This window comes from Epinephelus moara, chromosome 22 (genome assembly GCF_006386435.1).
Source record: "Epinephelus moara isolate mb chromosome 22, YSFRI_EMoa_1.0, whole genome shotgun sequence".
In the NCBI taxonomy this organism is placed as follows: Eukaryota; Metazoa; Chordata; class Actinopteri; order Perciformes; family Serranidae; genus Epinephelus; species Epinephelus moara.
Window position 1 is genome coordinate 24,637,323 of NC_065527.1, and position 24,507 is coordinate 24,661,829.

Below are 24,507 nucleotides of genomic sequence, written 5' to 3' on the forward strand. Positions count from 1 at the left end.
ATCTGTCGACACCTCCCCCTGCTGCGCCGCCACACCCATCTCAGCGCACCTCGGTCTGCCAAACTACCAAACTGAGCGCGCCTCGGGTTGCGCTGCTCAAAACTAGCTCTGCGCGGGGTTCGCCACCCTGCGCCACCTGCGCTGCACCGGGAAACTAGAGCCCAATGACATAACATGAATTTGCAATTTTTTTTAACTCGTCACAATCAAATAACTAATAATGTGTTGCTTATGTTAGATAAACCTTGTTCCTGATCACCAGCTCTGAGTAGTCGAAGTGAAAGTGAAACTTTGTTTGCAAAATACCAAAACATAGCTACACCTGACTCTCCTCTGATACCCCTTGGTTAACCATGTGGTGGCATGGTGGATTGGTTCCTTAGGTTTGTGATGTAACTGTCATTGATACACTGCAGTTGCAAGGCTAAAATGCTCAGCAATGGTGTTGACTGCTTTTTTTCGCTCCTTGTCTTGTAGCAGACAAATCATGAGTTATAAAGTTAATGTTCCTTCTGACAAACAGTCTACCAACTGAACTGTGTGAGACCATAAAATTTAGCCTCAAACTTAAGTGGAAATAAAAAACAGTGGCAAGCAATGGCAAAATAGAAGCCTTCACAAAATTTTCAAACTTTTAATATTATATTTCTGTAATATCTGCTAAGAAACTACTGCAAAATCTGAAACTCTTTCCTCCTCCCTGCAGTTTAGAGTTAGCTTTCAAATAGTGTAAGGCGGTGTACCGTCTTCATGTGCTGACACTGAAAATCTTCCACCCAGTCCCTCACACCCTCACTGCTTCAAAGTAAATCACTTGAAATGATTGTGTATTCTGTGCGCACTGCTCGCCCCTGCTGACTCCGTAGCATTAAACGTGTATTTACCAGCTGGGGGTCTGAATACATGACGAGGCTCCTGGATTCCCAGCGGGACCATACCTGCCACCGCTATACCACATCGCCCTTGAGCTAGACACCTTAACCTTAGTGCAGCACACAGTCGAGTACGCATCGCATCAAGCCGGCTGTGTGTAAATGGATATATTGTTAGTGTCAGGGTGTGTAGGTCCCAGCGGATACAGAGGGGGCATCTGCAGGCAATGGAGGAGTCATATGATGAATATTAATCATCATATGTGCTGTAGATCTGGGGAGAGACTCTGGAGATTGTAGTCAAGTATTACCTAGGGGGAATCTACTGTATACATTCATTAGCCATCAATGCTGTTATATCTGCTGCTGCAACAGGGCTCCGTGTCCCAGCATGCCCTCCAGTCTCACAGCAGTCAGAGCTTTATATGTGTGTATGTGTGTTCAAATTATACGCGCATTACACCGCTTGTGACAACAGTGTTCCCACTGTGCGACTGGATAGCGTGTCTTTGCGGGGCTCACTCATCTCTCGATAACACGCTCTCCAGTACCTACCTGTAGGTTTATAATATGTCTGGGTCAACAGACATTGGGAACGCAGAGGGAGGTTAATGTGAAGCAGATAGCGTATCTGCCTCGCTGCTGGCGAGCATCAGCGTTGTTTGCCAGATGCATTAGGCACACGCTCGCTGGAAGATCTGCAGAAACGTATCACTGGTGATTGTTTTCAGACATCTGACACACTCGAGATGTGATTTGTTTGGATTGCCTGATACTTGAAGGATCTCAATATTGGGAGTGCATCTTATAATCAAGCACTTCACTCTTTTTTTCAAATTAGGGAGCAGTTATTCCTGAATTTTAATCTGTCGTCAGGTCTTTTTCCTCAAATTTCAGAGAGGAATATTTGGGATCAATGATGTTTATGGACGTCAACCTTCGTTACAAACGTTTGAATTGCTAGATTGTAACCTGTGCCTGAATAATAAAGTGAAACACAAGACAATTCAGTCTCATTATAATGCTATGATCTGCATACTGCTCTAATTTTTCTAACTTTAGATATTTTGTCAGGAGCTATGTTATTCTTTATTATTTAAATGTATTATTGGTCAGTCAGTCAATCGTTTAGTCTATAAAATGTCAGAAAATTGCGAGAAAACTTCCCATCACAACCTCTCAGAGCCAAAGTTGATGCCTTTAGTTGCCGATGGACATTTAATCTACACTGACATAAAATAAAACAAAGCAGCTTGTTCTCATCTTATTAAAACAGTTAATTACAGAAATATTTTTGCAATTATTTTTCTGTCAGTCAACTGAAAAATTAATTGACTAATCAATTTAGCTCAAGTCCATACGTTCTAATAGACCCGTCAATACCATTCTGTATCACAGATTCGTATGTTCGCCAATGGGGCAACTGGAATGACAGTATAGAATTAAGTTCATAAGCAAGAAATACATTTAACTACGTATGCATTGCTGCAGGTACAGTTTAGTAAAACTGACTTTACAGCCTCAGTAGAGCTTTGATTATCTGCACAAACCTGATTGGACTGTAAGTTCTCAAAACGACCCCCGGCTTGAATCTGGTTGGTTTTGCTACACTTCCCCAGTGTTTCTTTATTTTTTTAACGCTGACCTTCTTGTTAATATAATGTCATGATATCAGCCGATCCAAACTCCTGCCTCTCATTAATGAAGACACATTTGATATAACCTCTATTCAATATATACTGCAGGTGACAGTTTTTGGGCTATGCTGAGCATTCAATGAGATTTCCTCGCTACTTGTCCTATTTTGACACTTGGACAATATTAAATTGATGCTGAGGGAAGTCTTTTGCGCTGTATCTTGATACAGAGAGGGTCGTGGTGAGAGGGAGTAGGTGGTTAGGTTTCGACAAAACTACTTGGTTAAAGTTGGGAAAAGACTGTGGATGTGGCTAAAAAACACCTGGCTTTGAATTGCACTGTTGGTCTCACACACAGGTGTCCTGGGTGAAGGTCTGGTGTTTGTTTGACCCATCCACCTCCACTCCCACCCACCCTGAGCATACTTTTACGCTCTTTAAAGTACCTCTGTTGCTTTGAGGGTCTAATAATGACTTGTATGGTTCTACATTGGAGTTAGTGGAAAGCCTGGTGCATCTCACACAGATGCTAAAAGCTGTCCTTGGTGACATATTCTGACAACCCTGGGAGTGAGACCAGGCTGGAATGTCCGTCAGGAGATAGTGCTTGTCTGAGATGGTGTCACAATGCACTGAGAAAAAGGAATGTTTTAATATTGAAATAACATACACAGACAGTGGAAATTCTGCTTTTTAATTGAGCTTGGGCCCAAAACTGCTGCTGTGGTTTTGGACACAAATTATGCAGGTTTATGTTGGGTTGGGCCTGATTTTTAAAGAGCTGCACATGTTCACATATCCTGCATAGACCTAAGGTTGGGCAACAAGATTTAAAAAAATATCCCGATATTTTTAGGCTATATCACGATACACAATATATATCGCGATATTTTGAAATCTCATCTTAAGTACTGTAGACTACTTGCATACAAAATTATTCAATGAACTACAGTTACAATACAGTTAAATAAAGTAGCATTATAATAAACCTAAATTCAGTACTGTTATAATAAAGTTAGATAAAGTATTGTTACAATAAACGAAATCAAAGCGAAACTACTGATGCTTTTATTTTGAAGCACCTGGTTTGGCTCGGGCTGGAGGTGTTCATGTTTTTTGCTGTGAACGTGAAGCTTCCTGTCAACAGTCAGATGTTAGCAGTTAGCACGAAGTAAAACTGTTGCCGTAGGGTCTTTAAACGTGAGGATTTATTCACTGTGAGCTGGAAACAAATTACAGTTCTCGAGTTCATGTATGAATAGTATTTACAAGTCACACGGGTGCTACACAGTCGCAAAATGTGACTAAATGGTCGCAGTCTGGAGCCCTACAGGTACAAAGATATACACTTCTTCTGCTCACGCTATCATTACTCTCATTATGTTAAACTGTTACCGTGGTGCCGTTAAATGTGATGATTTAGTCAATGTAAGATGGAAACAAACTAACAGCTCCCCAGTCAATATATTAATAATATTTGCCAGTCGCAGCAGGTTGCAAAATGCGACTAAATAGTGATGCTAGTGGTCTGGAGCCCTGCAGATTAGGAACACCTGCTCACACTGTCGCTCAGGAGAAAGTGATCTGTATGGGAGGAGGAGTGTGTTACATGTCATGTTTGTGAGTTATTCTTTACGTGCGTGTGTCTGTGAGAGGGTGAGAGCAAGAGAACTGAAATGCTGAAGCGAGCCTCATGCTGGTGGCTAACAAGAGTGATGTAACCATTTATACTCAATGTCCGTGATGCAGTCATCTTATACATTGCACGTGGAACAAGCCATGATACATCGAGTAGGGCTATATTTGATATATTGCCCACCCTTTTATGAACCCATGCCCTAAAAAACACATTTGACTTATTAAATGTAGACACGTCCCATTTTAAATGGGGTTAGTGGAAGGCTGCAGAAGTTGTCCTCTACAGACCAAAGCAGGAGTGTAGTAGAGAGATTACAGTAGTGAGTATGTTACATGAGTGCACTACACACAGACTGCACTGAAGTGCTCCAGCTTTCGTCTTGCTGCTTTTACATTGAAGAGCAAAGCATGGAGTGAGATAGTTATCATATTCATCTATCCTTCATGCCACAGGTAGACTTTTTTTTATGTGAACAGATAACTGCAGTCAAGTTGGATGGCGAGGTCTACTGGTGTAGGAGTAAAAAGCGACAGCTTGTGCCAAAGCACTTGAATGCAGACTGTGGCAACCGTTTTTTTATTTTAAACCAAGACTGGTCTCTTTGGGAAGTGAAAGTGAAGCGAGAGGGAACATTTGCACAAATGATGACTAATCGTCAAAGCCTTGTTCGCAAACGCCCCGCAAATAAACGTGTCACCTGTTTTCACCGCCTACTTGACACTGAGTAATCACACAGTGAGAGACATCTGCCATGTTACTGGATGGCAGCGTCGCCTACTACATTAATCCCAGCCAATTGGGAGGGAGGAACTTGGTGCCACAGGAAGCACTGAGAGATTCAGACTGACCCCTTTAACACCACAGGAAGCATCAGATGTTGCAGAAAGCTTTTTGTGCAAACAATTGAACAATTATAGTGCATCTTGGCAGCTGATTCCTGGGATATCAATGACCCATCCTTCTTTTTTCCACTGCATTAAGAGGCAACATTACCCCAAATTGTATTCCTAGTCTTGGCTGTGAGTGTTGTTGTAGTAAAATGTCAGGTATGAGCCCTTCAAACTATACAGGAACACCTGCTATGGGCACAGATAATGAACTGTTTGCCAGGTAGATAGAAGAGGAGGAATAAAGAGAGAGGGAGCTTTGGAGAGAAAAACAACATCGGGACAAAGAAACAAAACATTGCTACAGATGGAAGCAAGGGAGGATGGAGGGACCTAGAGACACGGGCAGGGTGGGAATGTGAAAGAAAGTATGGATGGAACAAAATATTAAAGCACTGAGGGGAAGTGGGAGGCATACAAAGCATTAGAAGAAAAAAAAGCATTTGAAAATTTGTTTAGCTAATGTGTTTGCCAGATGGTTAGGGTAAAATTAAACGACAAACACAACAGCAAAGAAGTAAAGAGAATCAAAGGAAAGCGTTTCGTCATCTATTTCGTGCATGTTTCTGCGTCTTGTTGCAGTAAAACCCCACCCATCTAGTACTCTATGTAGGTTAAAATAAACACTGAATAATTTAAAGTGCTATTTGACCCAGGTTTGCAGGAGAGTAAGTGCTATCAATTGGATCGGATGAAACTCAGGTACGCTGGATATGAGCCAGTACTCTAATGAAGGGCTATTATATATCCTCCTGTTAACAACCCTGGCTTCTCTGCTTTTCCAAGTGTAAGGGCGAGTCTGGGGAAAGCTGACTGAAGTACTGACAGAAATGCAAATCATTTTTTTTCTCAAGCACCCACTGTATGATAATTGCTCTCTCTACAAGAAATGACGTGATTTCAGAAAACCTGAGGATGCTTAATTGCTAACCTGAGGAGGAAGATAACTGAATTACAGTGGCCAGGAGCACAAATGTGTGAAGAGACAGAAATGAAACAGGTTACAGTAGAATTGGCTGTTCTGTTTTATTCCTATGCAGTTTAAAGCTTTAACTGTTCTTATGCTTCTTTGGGGCAGTGGAACAAGCTGTGAACACCACACCGACATACAATCACATACAAAGTGTTTCTTGTTTGTGATGTCAGAAATATCGATTTACCGATACATGTCAATTCTGAAAATTTGACATGGAATACTTATCTTATTGTTAATGTTTACTACAGTCAGTCTGCTGTTCTCGGCTACTAACAAAAAAAAAGAAAAGCTGTCACTGAATATTGATGTTTTTCAAGGTATTGCATCAAAGTTCAAGGAACAGTATAAAGTATCAAAGAAATTCCAGTATCGTGGCAAAATGGATTCTGGCCACCTAATAAATGTAAGTTCAACATTTACTCTCCTTTTAGCTCAGTTTTGTTCTCCACCAACTCCTGAGTATGAGATCTCAACCTTAAGCTGCTCAGTGCCTCATTATGTTCACCAGCAGTTAGCAATTAACTTTGTCTCTCTGTTTCTTAGTGCTGAGTGGGTAGCGTACAGTTGCCGAAAACAGCTTCCTGCTGCTACTGGAAACAAAATTCATGACAATGGTGAGACTGAACCAAAACTTTAAAGTTACAGGTTGTAAGACGAAAACAATAAAGTGAAAAATGTTAAAACGCTCTGCCAAGCTGAGAGGAAGAACGTCAGGTGATTGTTCTCTGCAGATTGTCACTACAAACCAATGTGTCGTTTGACTCATTGATAATAAGTATATAGTTTGAGCCCGAAAGACTGAAACTGTTGTTTTTGTGCTGACATATTTTTTTTCTTCAGAAATGTCTGTAGTTGTGATAAAATGCTGCTCAACAAATCTGACCCCAGTCGGCCTAATGGGGGTGCTATAATTAAGGTCCAAAAATGCAATTTTGGAAAGGCCATGCCTGTCACACCGCAGGTCAGACTGACTTGAAATTTGATACACAAATGCACTTCAATATGTTCTACAAAAAAGTCTCAAGAACCATTCAAGTTCGCCTGACTAGATTTTCAGCCACTTTGATTCTTTTTTTGGAAAACACATTTTTGTCATCTCCTCCTAATCGATAGCTTCTATTACTCCCAAATTTTCTGTGGATCATAACTGGACCAAGCTTTTGAAAAGGTATCAAAAGCTTGTTAATATCTCATTGCGGTTTGAAGATAATAGTAAAAGAACGTGACACATAAAAAAACCTGATTCCACAATGTTTAGGCCAGTCATCATGAAACCTGCAGAAAATGTCTACAGAAGTACCTGAAATATTTAAGTTTCACTCAACCACTAGGGGGTGCAACAAATGCAAAAAAAAATAAAAAATGGGCATAGCATAACACGAGTACAAATCATTACAGAACTCGCAGGTTGTATGTCATAACAATGTGAAACCATGTGTTTTAAAAGGATAGTACACCCAAAAATGAAAATTCAGCCATTATCTACTCACCCATATGCCGAGGGAGGCTCAGGTAGAGTTTTAGAGTCCTCACATCCCTTGCGGAGATCCAAGGGGAGAGTGGGTAGCAGCACAACTCCACCTAATCCAGGCTGGGCGCCCCAGATTAAAACGTCCAAAAAGGGTTGTGAGGACTCTAAAACTTCACCTGAGCCTCCCTCGGCATATGTGTGAGTAGATAATGGCTGAATTTTTCATTTTTGGGTGCACTATCCCTTTAAGTCATTTCGAAATCATTCAATAGGGGGTGCCACCAGTTCCAAACATGTGCATTGACCTGGCCCAAAATTTTAGCCATAAATCAGACAGTTTGTCCTTGGTGCGTATTTTTTAATAAAGCTGGTGAAACATGTGACCAACAGGGGTAACGGCATTTCCAAAGAAGGGCATGGCCAGGCTCAGGTTTGCTCATAAATTAATGTATGATCATCATAAAACCTGTTACTTCACTTTAGTGCAGATGTCAGATACCGTCAAACGTCTCAATTCAGCTTTCAACTCTTAACAGTCTACATTGGCTTGAACCATAATTGCTGCTTGCAGTTATGTTTTTCTATCTGGAATCATGTTGAGATGAAAAAATGTAAATGTATAATAACTAGCTGCAAAGTTGTTTTTGTACAAAATATCTTAATAAGCATATCTCAAACACAAGTTATTGCCTCTAAGAATTCCTCTAAGGGGAAGGGGAAACTGAGTAAATACAATGAATTACCTTGAGAATTTTAATTTGTAGGTTGAGGAGCTCTGATGTAATTTCAGAAAGCACAGACAAGCAAATCTAATTTGAATGTTATAAGGTGCTGCGGTGGTATACTATTACATATACATTTATGCACCTATCCATGTGCATGTATGTGAATGCTTGTGTTAATAGGCCCACATGAGTGTGCATGTGTGTGTGACTGGGAGCCATGAGGTGGTGTATGAAAGGCAGCAAGCTAACAACATATGCTTGAATGCCTCTTTAAATGAATCATCTGTTTCAGTGAGAGAGCACAAGGCACTTAAGCAAAATCCACTTGGCCTGCTCTAGGCGCAGACAGAAGTAAAGACAATTGTGTGCTAAACTCACCGCCGTTAAACAAAAGGATTTCATTCTTCATTACCGGCAGAGGAGAAAATGAGTTTGTCTTCATGGATCAGTGGTCGCAAGGCAAGCAGGTAGCGCGCAAACCACCCCGCACGTCACTGTGACAACCAAATAAACCAGAACGGCTTCAGAAATCAAACCAAATAACACAGCGATCCCACACAGCACAAGGCCATCGCTGGCAAGCTAACTGTGATTCAGCCTGTTAGTCAGTTAGAGGGAGTTGATGGACAAATAAGCATTACAGCCCTCATCCTCTTTATCTCCTTGTTCTGTTTAAGACTGCACTTGTGTGATTGATGGCTGAACGCGGGCCTTAATTCGTAGGAGGTGAAGAGACGGGAGTTACAATGCCTGACAAAGCAGGAACAAAGGAAAAGGAGATACAGATAGAAGACAGGAGGAGATGTGACGATCCATTGTTAATCCTCTGCAGAGATAGGCTGACATTTGTTGGTGCAGCAGAACAGTGATGCCTGGTTGAATACAACAGCGCATACAGTACGGTGTTTGTACAGCTTCCTCAGTGGCATTCTTCCAACGCAAACTTACTCATTTCTACCATTTTACAGCCTGTCACGAGCAGCTGATATTTAAAATGAATACAGCTTACATTTAGTGCTGACCCAAATGCTCAGATGCTTTGAAGCTTCTCTCGCTGCCACGGTAATCACAGCCAAAATCTGCATTCAGATGCTTCCCTTTATTGTTCAAGTCTGTGCCTGGGCGGCTAGACATTTGGTCTTTTTTCTAAAAGTCTTGCATTTAAATATGCAGATATGTTGACCGATATGTTGACCAGTGGCCCAGCTGCCAGAAGAGAATGTTGGTATTGTATGTTTCTGCAAACAACATATTTGTTTTAGCAAGTCACTGCTGTGTTTCATTCGGCTTTTTAGGTTCCAAACGTGGGTGTTTTGTAGCAACCCATCAGTGGGAATAGTGCTACATACAGCTTTTGATTTTTTACTAAGACACTGCTGCTTTTCCTGGCAAGCTTGTGCCCTCAAAACCAGGTATTTTAAACCAAAACATGATCTTTTTCTAGCCATTACCGGGTACTGCCCATCATTGTGAAGCAAAATGGGGGTTGGGGGTGGGGTTAAACAGTCAGTGGCAATCTATAACATACATTATACTAACTATTTAAACAGTTAAAAAACTATAGCAATAAACAATCAAAAATGACTCCATTACATGAGTAATTTCTTATTTTCCTTAATATTTTTGTCATATACAGATATGCCATGATGAGTAATGGGTAATGTGTACAGTGTGTTGATGCTGTCCAATTAGCAAGTCTCTCTTTGACCATGGGACGAGGCAATATAACATGTAGTAGCTAGTGTAGGCACAACATCTGTCAAGACTGACATGCTGACCAAATCTGAAAGGCAAATGAGCACTCATGCCTTTCATAAAAGTAGCGGTAAGACACATAAATATACACCTTATGGTGTGTGTGGGGACGGCACGGTGGTGTGGTGGTTAGCACTGTCACCTCACAGCAAGAGGGTTCCCGGTTCCCCAGGTGTGGGAGCCCTTCTGTGTGGAGTTTGCGTGTTCTCCCCGTGTCAGCGTGGGTTCTCTCCGGGTACTCCAGCTTCCTCCCACAGTCCAAAGACATGCAGATTGGGGACTAGGTTAATTGATAACTTTAAATTGTCCATAGGTGTGAATGTGAGCGTGAATGGTTGTCTGTCTCTATGTGTCAGCCCTGCGACAGTCTGGCGTCTGGTGTACCCTGCCTCTCGCCCAATGTCAGCTGGGATAGGCTCCAGCCCCCCCGTGACCCTCAAGAGGATGAAGCGGTTAGAAGATGGATGGATGGTGTGTGTAGTTGATAACTAGAAAGTATTGTGTACTACGGCCCATGATAAAAGCATGCACTGGGGCCTGTTTTAACTATCTTCTGCCACTGAGCTTATTATCAAAAAACATTGCTGTTAGACGACCCAAATGCCAAAAAATTGTTTGCGTTGTGGATTTCTGTGAACCACAGATACGTTACACTTCTACAGTATTCTACTGTATAGCGGATATGTTGGAACAATGCTGTGGTGAATGTAGTTAGGTTAAGGCACCAAAATGGTTGGGAATGGATCATGTCATTCACCATATTTGGTGATACAAAAGTCACTAGAAAAGCAGGGACAGGTCAGTGAAAAACTCCCAGGCTGCTAAGAAATGCCGCAAAGGCTCGGTAAAAGCACCTGGGATTGGTGGCTCAAATGCTGCTGGTAAACTAAAACTAACTGCAGGGAGTGTGTACTTTCGGACAAACAGGACTATCAATCAATCAATCAATCAATCAATCAATCAATTTTATTTATAAAGCCCAATATCACAAATCACAATTTGCCTCACAGGGCTTTACAGCATACGACATCCCTCTGTCCTTTGGACCCTCACAGCGGATAAGGAAAAACTCCCCAAAAAAAACCCTTTAACGAGGAAAAGACTAATAGGCATTTGATTTTGGGATAATGGGCTGTCTGGACTCTGATTTTATTGGGCTTCCAAATTTTGGGGCATTTGAACAATGGCGCAGCACCCCATAACCAAGTGGTTTTTGTGTCTTAACATAACCAGATGTTAACCACACAGTGTTGTTGGAAGTTTCAATGTATCTGCTACATAATAACACACAAATGTAAAGTATCTGTGGTCTGCAGAAACATACAATGCCAACATTCTTGGAAGTGCATGTACATGCGTAATGAGTATTTGCAGAAGAATAGAACAGAGTCGTACAAGAATATAGTTTGTATTTGCAGGAGCCATCCCCAGTAAAGTTTTGTATACTTTCTATTTCCTTTTGAGGCATTTTAGGGCTTTTTCCTGCCACAGATGAAACAAGTGTCACTGCTGTAGGAGATAAAATTCGTATAACTCTAAAATGGAGAAATGAACTTGTCAGAGGAGATTGCAGGTTTGGCTTATAACTCCCTCGTTCAATGTCACCAGTTGCCATCCTTCCTCTCAGTCCTTCATTCCCTCTTAAAATCCCTCATGTTCTGTTTGCACTTCCTAATTTTTCTCGTCAAAAAACACTGTTAAAGAATCTTCCTATTTCCCCCAGCTTTTGTTTTTACTAACAATCCAACTGCTATGTCTTCATCATACTTTCTTTCCCACCTCTCTCTGCTGCCTTCTTGTTTCCTCCTCAAGCTTTCCCCGTCGCTCCCTGCGGGTCTGCATTGTGGTAAAGACGAGAAGCTGGCAGGTAATTACTGCCGCAGCCTAAAGATCTTAATCAGGGTGTAGATGTGATAGAGTCACAAGCCCAGGTGACCGTTTAAGGATCATTTACAGCAGGCCTCTCACCACACCGCAGCAGAAAAAACTGCACACACTTTTAAGATTATGTACAAATTTCTGTGTGTGTGTGTTAAATCTATGACTACACACACACAAAAAAAAACCCCACATGCAAATCATATGCACTCCGCTCAAACCCGCAATTACAGAAGGAGCCACTTCAGGCAATTTGGGAGCAGCCGAGATAAACTAAGGTGTTTACATCATCAAAACCGTGCCGTACTCGCAGGAGAAAAGAGGAGAGGAAATTAGTGTCGTTCGTCACATGTCAAGATTAAGGAGCGCTGACTTGAGTAAACTCTTTTCATGTGATACTGACGGAACCCTTCTTTGGGTGTATTTACGGCGCGTTATCATGTGTAAACAAGTGAAGTGGGGGAATACTCAGTCGCTGTGTGCTGAGCAAAAAAGAAAAGAAAAAAAAAACACCAATGGGATTGGGTTTGTTTTACATCACAGCTCAGCAAAGAGAGAATTGAGGGAAAAGCAAGTTAGCAACTGCTTCTCCGTGCAGCAGTGTGGAAAACTAGACCAGACAAACTGCAGGATTAGTGTATGTTCAGCTGTACATCACCTGAGAGGCACTACAAACAACACTGCCACAGGCATCAGGGATGCGCTGTAAAATGTTTTCTGCTTAGTTGCAACATATGAGGCCATTAAACTGCACTTGATTGAATAATACTTTGGATTTTTGTCTTGCTTTTCATCCTTCTCAGCAACTGAGAGGGATGAAAAGCTAACTGCACTGTACTGAACTGTCACCACGCCTGTTTTTAATTTGAGACCACTTAAAGCTTAAATAAAGTATATTTGTCTTTTTAAGGAAAAGGACAACAAGCCCATATGAAGAACAATAAATGGCCTAACGTGTATAGATACATAACACATGGAAACAGGATTGTTGTGGAACTCAAAGCTACCAGTATTAGTCTATGTACATCAGGTAATTAGCAATAATTTTTTTTTAGCAACTTCCGGCCTACCTCTGCACCCTTCTGCGTGTCAGCTCTGGTACTTACCAGCTACGCTCCTCCAGGTGGTTGCTTTTCAATGTACCCCAGCTTTTAACAGATCTGAGGAAAACTGCATTTTCCTACTCTGCACCGTGGACATGGAACAATCTCCAAAAAGACCTACAATTAGAAACACTTTTTTCCATTAATGGATTTAAGCGCATCATAAAGAATGTGGTGACAGAGACATGTGCTTGTTTTTCTACTATGTTTGAACAGTTGTTGTGGATTTTTGTTATGTTGTATTTGTTGCATTTTAAAGGTGTTTTGATTGGCTGCTACCTTGGCCAGGTCGCTCTTGCAAAATAAAAACAAAAAATATATAAGTAAAGTATACCCCATTCTGATGGGGAACTGAAGCCATTTTATCATTCTCTTCGAAGCTACCAGACTCCTTCGACCAAAACAGAAATTTTACCTCACAGAAGACGTGAGTTGTTGGTCTACTGCTGCCTCGATCTGTTAGTTTGTTTGTGTGACTCTCTGATCCGAACTAACTTGGTATTATCAGCAGAACATTTCTTAGCTTACGTACTGGTTGGGGGTTATAGGGATACAGTTAATTTAGAAAATCCAGAACACACATTACTCAAAGACGGCTTGGCTCGGTCATGAAGAGACATGTCAGGTGGGTGGGAGGGTTTACATGTAGCAAAGTCATCATGCAGGAAGCTACATTAGGTTACGGGGGAAATTTATTTTTTAGAAGGGCTTGGGAAAATAACATTTTGGTACCCAAACATTCATACTTATACAAATGTTTTGGTCTTGCTTGGATTTTAATAGAAACACCACTGCGAAGCTACAGTATGATATATAAAACCTAAAAAGAAAAAGACCCACCGTTTAAAGTGCACAATTGTTGTTCTAGAGCCAAAAACAAAGCCTCTTATTAAACCTCCAAAAGCTGATTTTTATTTTTGGCCACATGGGGCGATGGAAACAAGCTGTGAACACATTGACACATCACCTAATCACAAGTGGATATTAGCATACAGTTCCAAGAGATACAGAGCAACATTAACATTCATGTGGAGTTGAGCTTCTGTCCACCGGATGAATGTACTGTAAGTCCAATATTCACTCTTCTCTTGGCTCTGTTTGTGGCCTACAACAACTCCCGAGGGAAATATCTGCCTCTTTAGCAGCTAAATGCTCCACTCTGTTCACCAGCTAGTGGCTAACTGCGTCTGACTGCTGTTACAGAGGGTTTTTAGAGCTTTTTCACTGTAAGCAGCTGCCTGCTGAGTCTGAAAAAGTTGAACCAAAACAGTGAAGTTGGGAGCTGAGACATCAAATGAGCTGACGGATGCTCGAAAGCTTTGTCGAGCTGAGGGCACCTGCAGAGGTGGGTGATAATTCTCTATGTGGTCATCACTACAACTGGTGTTGTGCATGTAACTGAAAATTAGTAATTAAACACACATTTTTACTTTCACAGGTTTAAGTTAAAGATCTTAGACTTTTTTTTTTTTTTTTTTTTTAAATCTGTGTTAGTCAGCACCTCTCCTTTACCGAGAGAATCCATCCACCTGACAGGTGTGGCATATCAAGATGCTGATTAAATAGCGTTATTACTACACAGGTGTGCCTTGGGCTGGTCACAAATACAGACAGAAAAATGTATGTAAATGATGTTGTCATTTTGATAAACAGCTGATGAGCACGGTCTGTTTATGGAAAACACTCTAACCCTGGTTTCAAACCTGCAGCCCTCCGAGACTTATTCCACTTATGTCTCGATGCACGGCTGTAAACATTTAGATTTAGTTTATGACCTCAGGAGGGAAACAGACTCGGTGCTGCTGCTGCCATGTAAGAGTCACACAAGCTCTCAGCCTAAGCACATTTATTCCCCAGGAGGTGGTGAGCTGATGTCGCACGACAGGCGACATTCTGTACGCTCTCTGAGGAATAAGCCGGTAAAAATGAGATGCCACTATGATTAATAACCATAAAAATATATGCACACATTCCACTTGAGGTGACACACAACAATATGGATGCCGTGAAGCGAACAATGACAAAGTTTGGTAATTTCGGTTCCATATGCAGCGCGGGGTTGCCATTTTCGATGAAATGTAATTTTCAGCAGGAGCGGACGGTGTATAGGTATTCCTGCAGTCCCAGTAATCATGCAGACTTTACAATACAACTGCAATCAGAGTGGATTCAGAAATGTGTGCATGCGAGTCAGTGTTTGTGTGTGTGTGCATCTATTTGCAGGCCTGTGTGTGTGTGTGTGTGTGTGTGTGTGTGTGTGTGTGTGTGCCGCCTGCCTCCTTTCCTATTTTCCATCAGGCTATGTGCTGTCAAGCGGTGTTGTATAGCGAGGAACCATTCGATCAGTCACAGGGAATAGAGTGTGTGTCTGCAGAATGGCGGACGGCCACCACTCTTCTCCCAGGAGCCAGTTCACTTTAATTGAAGCTCCACTGAAACACAAGCCCGGGCAGTACAGTAGCTCACACAACACTGTTATCTCCAGCATCTCTGTCTCCCATAGAAAGAGAATTAGACTGACAGCCACCAGCCTGCAGAGCCGCAGTGTGACAAACACACACAAACACACACACACTTGTAAAAAAAAAAACCTCTCTTCCGAACAAATAAATACACATACACAGTAGCAACACACACACACACACACACACACTGACAATGTGATAAAGTGGCTGTGGCTCTCCATCAACCAAGAAATCTCATATTGGTCAGCTTTATATTGGCCTGAGCTACTGCGAAGGAGAGAACAGACAGAGAGGGCGTGAGAGAAGGAGACAATGGGAAATGGGAGGATCAATGGAAGGAGAGTGAGTGATGAGAATGGGAGAGGAGAGCAGGAATGGAGAAGAGAAAAAAAATGTTTGGGAGAAGACGAGGAGAGGAAGGTAGAGATAAAGAGAGGAGAAGCAGATGGCGGGTTTGTGGACAGAAAATTAATAGTTATCCTCTTTGTGGTTTCACTTTGCCGGGTTAGGGCTGAAGGTTAAGAGCTAATAATTGTTTAAGGCTGTTAACCATGAAAGCATGATGATGTCATACACAGTATAAATAATTTAATAAATAAACCAGCCTACACTCAGGGCGAAGCTTCTTCACTCACAAAATGATCACTCACTCGTCTTATGTTGAATTTGAGGAGCAAACTTTGTTTTTGTCACATGCACATTTGCTGAAACCTTCCTTTTAAAAACACCTCCGCATATAAGAAGAGCACCTAGACAAGAATGTGCATTTGAACTCTGCTTGTAAATTTCAGTGAGCAGAGTTCAAACGAATGCACTTGCCCAGGAGCACTACTCGCCCATGTGTGAGACTGTTTAACCGTAAGTGTTTTAAATATTATGGTTTCAGGTCTTTTATGAAGAATTTTCTCTGTTTTTTTAGATTCCTCGTTGATCAGAGGTGAGAAAAATGTTTCCTTCATGAATTCAGTGTAACATGGGGTGAGCAATTGATATAAAAATGATCATTTGGAGGGTCAAGTATTCTTAGCAAACAACAATATTTATCAGTATACATAATAAATGAATTGCCTGTTTTCAGCATTTTGACGTTTGCTGTCCTCATCTTTGCAAGAAGCAAATCCAGTCACAGTCCTGCACAGGTCAGGTGGGCACAGGGGCATTTTTAGGATTTGAGGACATTTGGGGCTTAGCTCAGACCTTCGTCAGGGTGTCCGGGGGATCCTGTCAAGGCACTTTTTTTTTTTTTTTTTTTTTTACAAACAAGCTATATTTAGTACCTTATTTACCTTCAAAGTACATTAAAAATCCTTGTAAATCAGTTTCATGTCATTGTGAATTAGAAAATGGTCGGCGCGGCCAGATTTGGCCTGTTGTCCTTCAGTTGCGTATCACTGATACAGCATGTTTCCTCTCACTGTTAAATGAGTTGCTGTGGTTCAAATGAGAAAAGCAAGCTAAGCATTGCTGAAGCAGGCAGGTGTGCTGGCATACGAAAAAAAGTTTTCTTCACAAATTCATCGCAACACAGGGTGAATAACTAATATACAACTGATCATTTTGTGGGTGAAGTATTTATTTAAACCGGATCTGTAAATTCCTGTCTAGCCAGGACTTCTACTTCATACACTGGCGGTCAAATTTCTCACTTAGTGGCCCCAGAAACACCCTATTTCTCAATCAGCTTCATATAATGACTCAGCTGCCCTCACAATGTATGTATAGTTTCACAGCCATGCAGCAACATAGACAAGTTTTTAAAGGAGAAGTCCGGTATTTTGCACTTTGAGCACCGAGTGGTCAGTGGTGTTTGTTGATGTTCTGACATAAAAATCTAAGCAAACTGTGGTTTCCGTGATGATTAATTTGACATTTTGTCTAATCCATTGGTTTTCACCGGAAACGGAAAGGGGTTGTTTATGACAAGCTTGTAGTCATTGTAGTCTTTAAGCTCAGCGACAGTGCTGTGTGCACTCCTGGAGGAAGAACGAGAACGAACGAATAAGTTTTGTAATAAGTTTAAACAACTGTACAATGGATTACTCGCTTGTAATCAACCTTCGCAGTACAATGCCTTTGAACACAACGCCAACCTTCTTCTTCTGCTTCTTCTCTGTGTCCCATTACATTGCAATGATTTCCTGCCGGTTGGCGACACCCACGTAAAGGAGCATTATTGCCATCAAGTGGGCTGGAGTGTATAACGCTTCAGGGTCAAACAAACGATCAAGCGGAAGTTTACACACGGGTGTGAGGCAGCTGAAAAAATAGTTCCACAATTGAGATGAATAGCGAAAACACAGATGGAAACCACAGTTTGATGCAACCCTCTACTCCATAGTATCACTACAGATACAGCGTTTCGGATTTGTCTTAATTTTCCTCTCAGTTATAACTTAGGACCCACTAGAAATGTGTGATGGTGTATTTTTCTGCAGAGACCCTGCCCACTGCCTGTATTTTCTTATGTTCTTCTTACTTTCTGTGTTCAGGACGTTTATGGCCGTGTACCCTCACAGTGCTCAGATGAGGTCAGAGCTTTATAAAAAGGCAGCAGCCAGGTGCCAGACCATAAGCAGCATGCATCCAAGAGACAGTGTTGAAAAAATGCAAATACAGCGAGGCAAAAAGCCAAAGGAGAGTCAATCTGGGGTTGGTTTCCACTTTCACCTTTGCTGGTGAGCATGTTTACAAAGAGTAACCAACAATCCTGGATAGTATACTTTTAAAACAGGGATAATATCTGATCATATTGATAGTTGATTAATTGATTAAGTGACATTACTTGGCTATAATTACAGCATACAGCTTCTCAGATGTGATCATTTGCTGCTTTTATATCTTTGATATGATTGTTAATTGAACATTTTGGGGTTTGGGAGTGTTGGTCAAACAAATCAGGCAAGTTAAGATGCAACATTGGGCTCTGGGACACTGTGATGAGCATTTTAAACAATTTTCTGACAACTAGATTAAATTAGATTAAATGATGAATCACATATTTAAAAGGAGGGAATGTTAGTTGTTGCCCTGAATAATATTCACATCCCTTGATGTGATGAAGACAATGTGGATGACAGATGGCTTTTGATATACACTAAATGCTTCCTTCGACAAAACAGAGCCCACTTCATCATTATCTACTGATATCAACATATCTTGAAAGTTTCAGAACAGCATGTGCAGTTTTCGTCTGATAGTAGATCAGCTCCAGCTGATTTGTAATGCCTTTTGATTTCACACCACCAAATGCAATACAAAGAAGCATGGCATTATTCATTATTAATTAGCCTCCGAGCCCCCTGGCATTTCCCTCGTTCCACACCATGATCTGAGCTTCTGCAAGCCAAGGTCACATGGCACCAAGCTGTAGTAACATTTTGATAGCGAGCTTCAGCCCCCTCCCCACCCCCAATTTAAAAATTCACATGCTTTGCTAATGTATTCCCACCATTAAGGCTTGCATAATGAGCAGCAGGACACTGTTTAGCATGCAGTAAACACCTGCTTGGGCCCCAAATCATATTTCACTCTTTCTCATCGTCAGCAACTCTTCCAGCGGATGGTGTGGGAGTTGCGGTGTAGAGGACAGGGGGAGCAAGAGGGGCTATTTGTATTCTGCTAATCCTCCAGTACAGTGCTGCAGAGGGTAATGGGGGTTAACAGGACTTTCACTTAACACACCCTGAGCTCTCGGCTCTTGGTGAGTTTCTTAGAGGCCAGAGGAAGGTGTGCCTCCAGATACAAACCCCCACCATCGATCTGCTCACCCGACACTGCCTTGACTCTCTGATGGGGTTATGAAGGTGGGTGTGGGTGAAGTGAGGAGATGATGGTGAGTGAAGTTGCCGTGCTGGCGAAAGGGCGCACGAGGTCACGCTAAGCCATATAATTGAGTGCATGAAAAAAGACAATAGAGATACACGTGCGTAAACACACTCTGTCACTCAACTGCAGCGGTGGAATGTATTTACATTGCCTCAAAGCACAAGTTCCACAAAATTATACCCCAGTACTATACTTAAGCAAGACTTTCTTTGCAAGAAAAACAACAGCATCATGCATTTCAGGAAATGCCCAAAACTACATATGTTTACACTCAAGTTAAAAGCCCTGCAGGAGCTTTGACTCTTGTCCATCAGGAGCAGAAGAGGAAATATTGTGACAATGCTGTTTATCCATTAAGTCAGCAGGTGGACAGATGGGTAAACAAAACTGTTCATTTCCTGTTTTATACAAACAGTCAATGTTGGTTTCTTTTAACTGTGACTGCTGTCAAAAATTATGGTCTTTCCACTATCACTGACCATTTTCTGACGGCATCTAATTAGACTTTAACCAAGGTCAGAAAACTGTTATTTGTGTCATTTAATTTTGTCATTTATTCCAAGTACTTGTACTTTGACTAAAACTACCCTGCAGTATAAATAATAAAGTAGTTAAAAAGAGCTCCTCCTCTAACGCTGCAACATTAGAATGCTTCTTACGTGATCATTAAAGGGACAGTTCACCCCAAAATCAAAAATACACATTTTTTCCTACCCGTAGTGCTGTTTCGCAGTCTAGATTGTTTTGGTGTGAGTCGGCCAGAACTAGATGGCACTCAGCTTGTGGTGCTCAATGCACCACAAAAATACATTTGAAAAACTCAATAGCAATGTCTCTCTCCAGAAATCATGACCTGGTTACTCAAGATAATCCACAGACCTTGTTGTAAGCTTCATGTAAGAACTGTTTTCTTTCTACCGAACTACACATGCCAACCGTATACCCGTGCAGAAGGAAGTGTGCATCTACTCATGGATGAGAGGCTCGTGCATGTGACAGCGCAACATGTAAACATCAGTGCCATCCTCCGGGTAAACTGAACATTAGCAAGCTATTTGGTGCTAGGTGACTTAGCAGTAGATGCACACTTCCTTCTGCGTGGTGATACGGTTGGCAGGTGTAGTTTGGTAGAAAGAAAACAGTTCTTACATGAAGCTCACAACAAGAGGCCCGTTTCCACTGAAGAAGTTCCTGGTACTATTTGGGGGGCAGGAACTTTACAGGAACGTTCTCTCGCTCGGCCCTCTCAACCGCCATGTCTCCACTGAGAGGGCGGAGTAGGAGGAAGGTTCCTGTAAAGTTACCGGGCTCTGGATGTGACGTAATCATTGTGCGACCATTTTGACCGGGGTGACGCAGCAAAGAAACAAACAAAGAAGAACAACAACAAAGAAGAAGAAGCAGAAGTACGAAAGCAGAAGTAAGAAGAAGAAAGCAGACATAAGAAAGACGATAATCAACATGGAAGGAGCTGAGGTGGTTGCTGGGTTTCTGGCGTGTCTCTTCATTTACATGGCGGTGGAAGCTATATGAACGAGCTAACCCTCATCTGCTGAGTTTTAAAAATGCTGGCTATTTTGTTGCTTTCTGTTGACGTCACATCCCGCCTTGAGTATATCCAATCAGCACCAAGTAAACCCCAAGCCCCAGCCAGGAGTTTTTCAGGGCCGTTCTGAGTACCTACTCCGAGGCAGGGACTTGTTTAGCCCCTATAAAAGTTCCGGAACTCTGTCCTTCGGAGGTGGTTCCTGCGGTGGAGACACGCACCAACGGCCCCAGCCCCGTAATATTACCCCGAAGTTCCTGCAGTGAAAACGGGCCTAAGGTCTGTGGATTATCTTGAGTAACTGTGTCAGGATTTCTGGAAAGAGACATTGCTGTTGAGTTTTTCAAATGTATTTTGTTTTCCCAGTTCCATTATATTGGAAAAAAAAGACAGACATCTCTATGGCAACAACTATCCAGACTGATGAAAAGCACTATAGGTTGGAGGAAAAATATGCATTTTCGGGGGTTGACTTGCACCTTTAATAATAATCCCATAGTGAATATAAATAAGAATATCTGCATAACAGACACACACTTCCCACTTTTGATACTGAAGTAGATTTTGCTGATAAAACATTTTAAATTCAATACAACTTACTGCTCACATGTGCTCCTTGTGGTTCTCTCTTCTATCCATGTGCTTTATATATTTACACCGTGAGGAATTCATCAATTAGTTATCTCTTAATCCATCCATCCATTTTCTATAGTGACTACTCTATCCGTAGCTGCCGGGACCTACTATAGGACATCTCCCAGCATGCACTCAACAGTAGGATCACACCGTGGATAGGTCACCAGGCAAAACACATTTACACATTCACGAAATTTTTCAGTTCACCTCATTTACACAGCACCTAATCTGCATGATACCCTGCAGAGAAGGTGCATTTATACTTATAATTAAAAATAATGATGCATGATTCTTTCTAATATACAGTGATGTGTAAATTGTGGAGACATTATTATTCCAGAGACAAAAACCAAGATATATTCAAATGAAACACTTTGTCACTGTATATTCATTGGTAAATTATTGATTCTGAATGTACAGAACGTCCTCGTCCTAAATCATATATTAGTCTTACATTTGCACATTCCATTTACTGATCATGCAGTAACTATACATTATAAATTCACCAAGTGGGAAAAGATTTGACCCGAGGCTTGCAGCGCAGCCATAAGGCTCAGTAACAGAATATTATCTCTAAGAGGACGTGAAGATCCAGCGCTGTTGTTGATGCCATCGTATATCATTTTTACCTAAAGTGTGTTCACGTTTTCAGTAGAGATTCTTATAGTCTCTTTAAGGTGGTTATAATGGGAGCACAGTAAAATGTCATTATAATATCCATGTTAATTCTGAAAGCTCAGCTCGAACTTTATTGCGCCATTAAAAGTAAGGTGGGATAACAACAATTAAAACTATCAGGTAAGTTTCTTTTTTTCAGGAACATGTTAACACTTTTAAAGACAATGTTATGAATAGATTTACAGCATTTTTGAGAATTAGATCTCAACTGAATGAGCTGTAATGTTTTTTTTCTTGAATTGAGCTCATGGATTTCTTCCCATTTCTGATGTTATTTTCTTTCATTTACAGTAAGTGGTGGGCAGAATCAAGAAAGAAAAAGACGAGAATGAAAATGTCATGAATCACTTTCAAATCCACAGTGTCCGGTGCATGTGGGAAGTAGGGTGACACAGCAAGCGTGAGTACCGCTCTTCAGTGGAGGACCAAGGGTCAGGCCCCCGTGTTTGCAAGCATTCACTCTGCTGAAGTGTGCTCGAGCAAAACAGTGAGACCCTGTTAGCTGCTATTCTCTATGAGACCCCACACTCTCACCTCCCTGAGGAACCGAAAGGAAATTTCTTGCAGGAATCAATAAAATATCAAAACATTGTAATGTGGTACAGACTGGTGCAGCTGGACATGTAGCATGGCTACATTTCTTTTCAGTGTGGGCACAATCTGTCCTTTGATTTATCACAGCTTTCAACTTTAACAAATGTAATTGGCTGCCCCTTCTATTATCATGAAGGATTGTATGAAGTAAACTGACAGCTTTTCATTTGTTAAATTATAGTTCACTTGATGTTAATGTTTGGTTTGTTCAGCCTTTTCCTGTTTCACTGACACACTGTCAGGGCCGTGCAGACACCTTTAGAGGGGGGGTCCATGTCATTGTTCCGACAGCCCATTGGTCCGACATCCCATTAGTCCGACGTCCCCTTGTTCCGATATGTGATTATACTAGGCTATACTGTATTTGTGTACCATAGAGGATCAGCAAACGCAACAAAAGTAGGCTACTCGTCGAGATACAAGTGTCATAGAGAGAAGAGAGTGAAACACCATAACCTCCTCTTATTAGCTCTGGGGTCGGGGTTGTGTGGGGAGCTCTCCACGGTGCTGAACGGCTCCTGGCGGCTGTATTTCTACCTTGATGGTGCGCCGCGACCGGCTCTGGGTCAGCTGGGAAAGGCTTGAGGCGGAGCAGGCTCACGGCTTATGTGTTTGCCACTTTCTTTTTCATTTTAACCCACACCATGATCTTTTCCTGACCCTAACCAAGTGGTTTTTGTGCCTAAACCTAACCAGACCTTAACCACAGGGCATCATGATGATTTCGGAACAACGGGACTTCGGAACAATGGGTTTAATATGGTCGGAACAATGGGCTGTCGGACCAATGGGCTGTCGGACCAATGGGCTGTCGGACCAATGGGCAGTTCCCTAGAGGGGAAGGTGCTCAAAATTAAAAAGGGGCACATGGAAGAAAATGTTAAAACAAGTCACATCAATGAACAGTTATTACAGCATGACATGTTGAATTACAGCTACCTGTATTCAAACCAAATTTAATATGAAAATCTAACATCACACAATATAACTGTGCAACACCTAATGAAATCAGGGGGAGACTACCGTAAATAAATATGAGTAAATTATGAATGTGTTATGATATAATTTGAGCCAACTTTACCTTGAAATTTCTCAAAAACTGTAAATCACGTGAAATTTGACATGGACATAGTCAGGGTCATCCTGGATCCTTTTTAAATTTCATGTAATCTATTAAGAGTTTTCTTTAATGAAAATTCTAATATGAGAAAATCAATGTAATTTTAGATGCCTTGCTCATATTTTTCTCAAAAACAGTTTAGTAAAACCATATGAGCCTTTATACAATCATAGTTAGAATCAGCCTCTTTAACCAGGCAGGGTACACCCTGGACAGGTCGCCAGACTATCACAGGGCTGACACATAGAGACAGACAACCATTCACATTCACATTCACACCTACAGACAATTTAGAGTTATCAATTAACCTGCATGTCTTTGGACTGTGGGAGGAAGCTGGAGTACCTGGAGAAAACCCACGCTGACACGAGGAGAACATGCAAACTCTGCACAGAAGGGCTCCCTCCTGGGATTGAACCAGGAACGCCAGGAACGATTTCATTTGATTTTATATCAAATGTGTTAAATTATCGGTGAAATACAGGTCTTTCTTTGTCCTTATTGGCCACTCCAAGCACCCGTACCGTAACACCAAGAATAGACAAGCATCAAAATCCAGGTGGCGGCTGGCTTTACCGCAGACAGGTAAGAACCTGCAGTCAGGACCAAGAGCAAACTTATGCTGCATAAGAGATGCACGATTTAATGGTGATGCTAATACTACAATTATCGTGATAATCACACAAATGAAACTCACCTT

General features: G+C 41.5%; 1 long non-coding RNA gene across 2 annotated transcripts in view; it reads left to right on the forward strand.

The window, feature by feature from the left end:
* Positions 1-24,507, forward strand: part of LOC126384210 (uncharacterized) — a 70,940-nt gene that overhangs the window by 14,198 nt on the left and 32,235 nt on the right. The window contains exons 2-3 of one of the 2 annotated variants that reach the window (XR_007569247.1): positions 17,898-18,083; positions 22,385-23,697. The exons of the other annotated variant lie outside the window; for it this stretch is intronic. This is a non-coding gene — a long non-coding RNA (uncharacterized LOC126384210). Of the gene's footprint in view, positions 1-17,897; positions 18,084-22,384; positions 23,698-24,507 lie in introns of those variants that run through there. 2 annotated transcript variants of the gene reach the window in all.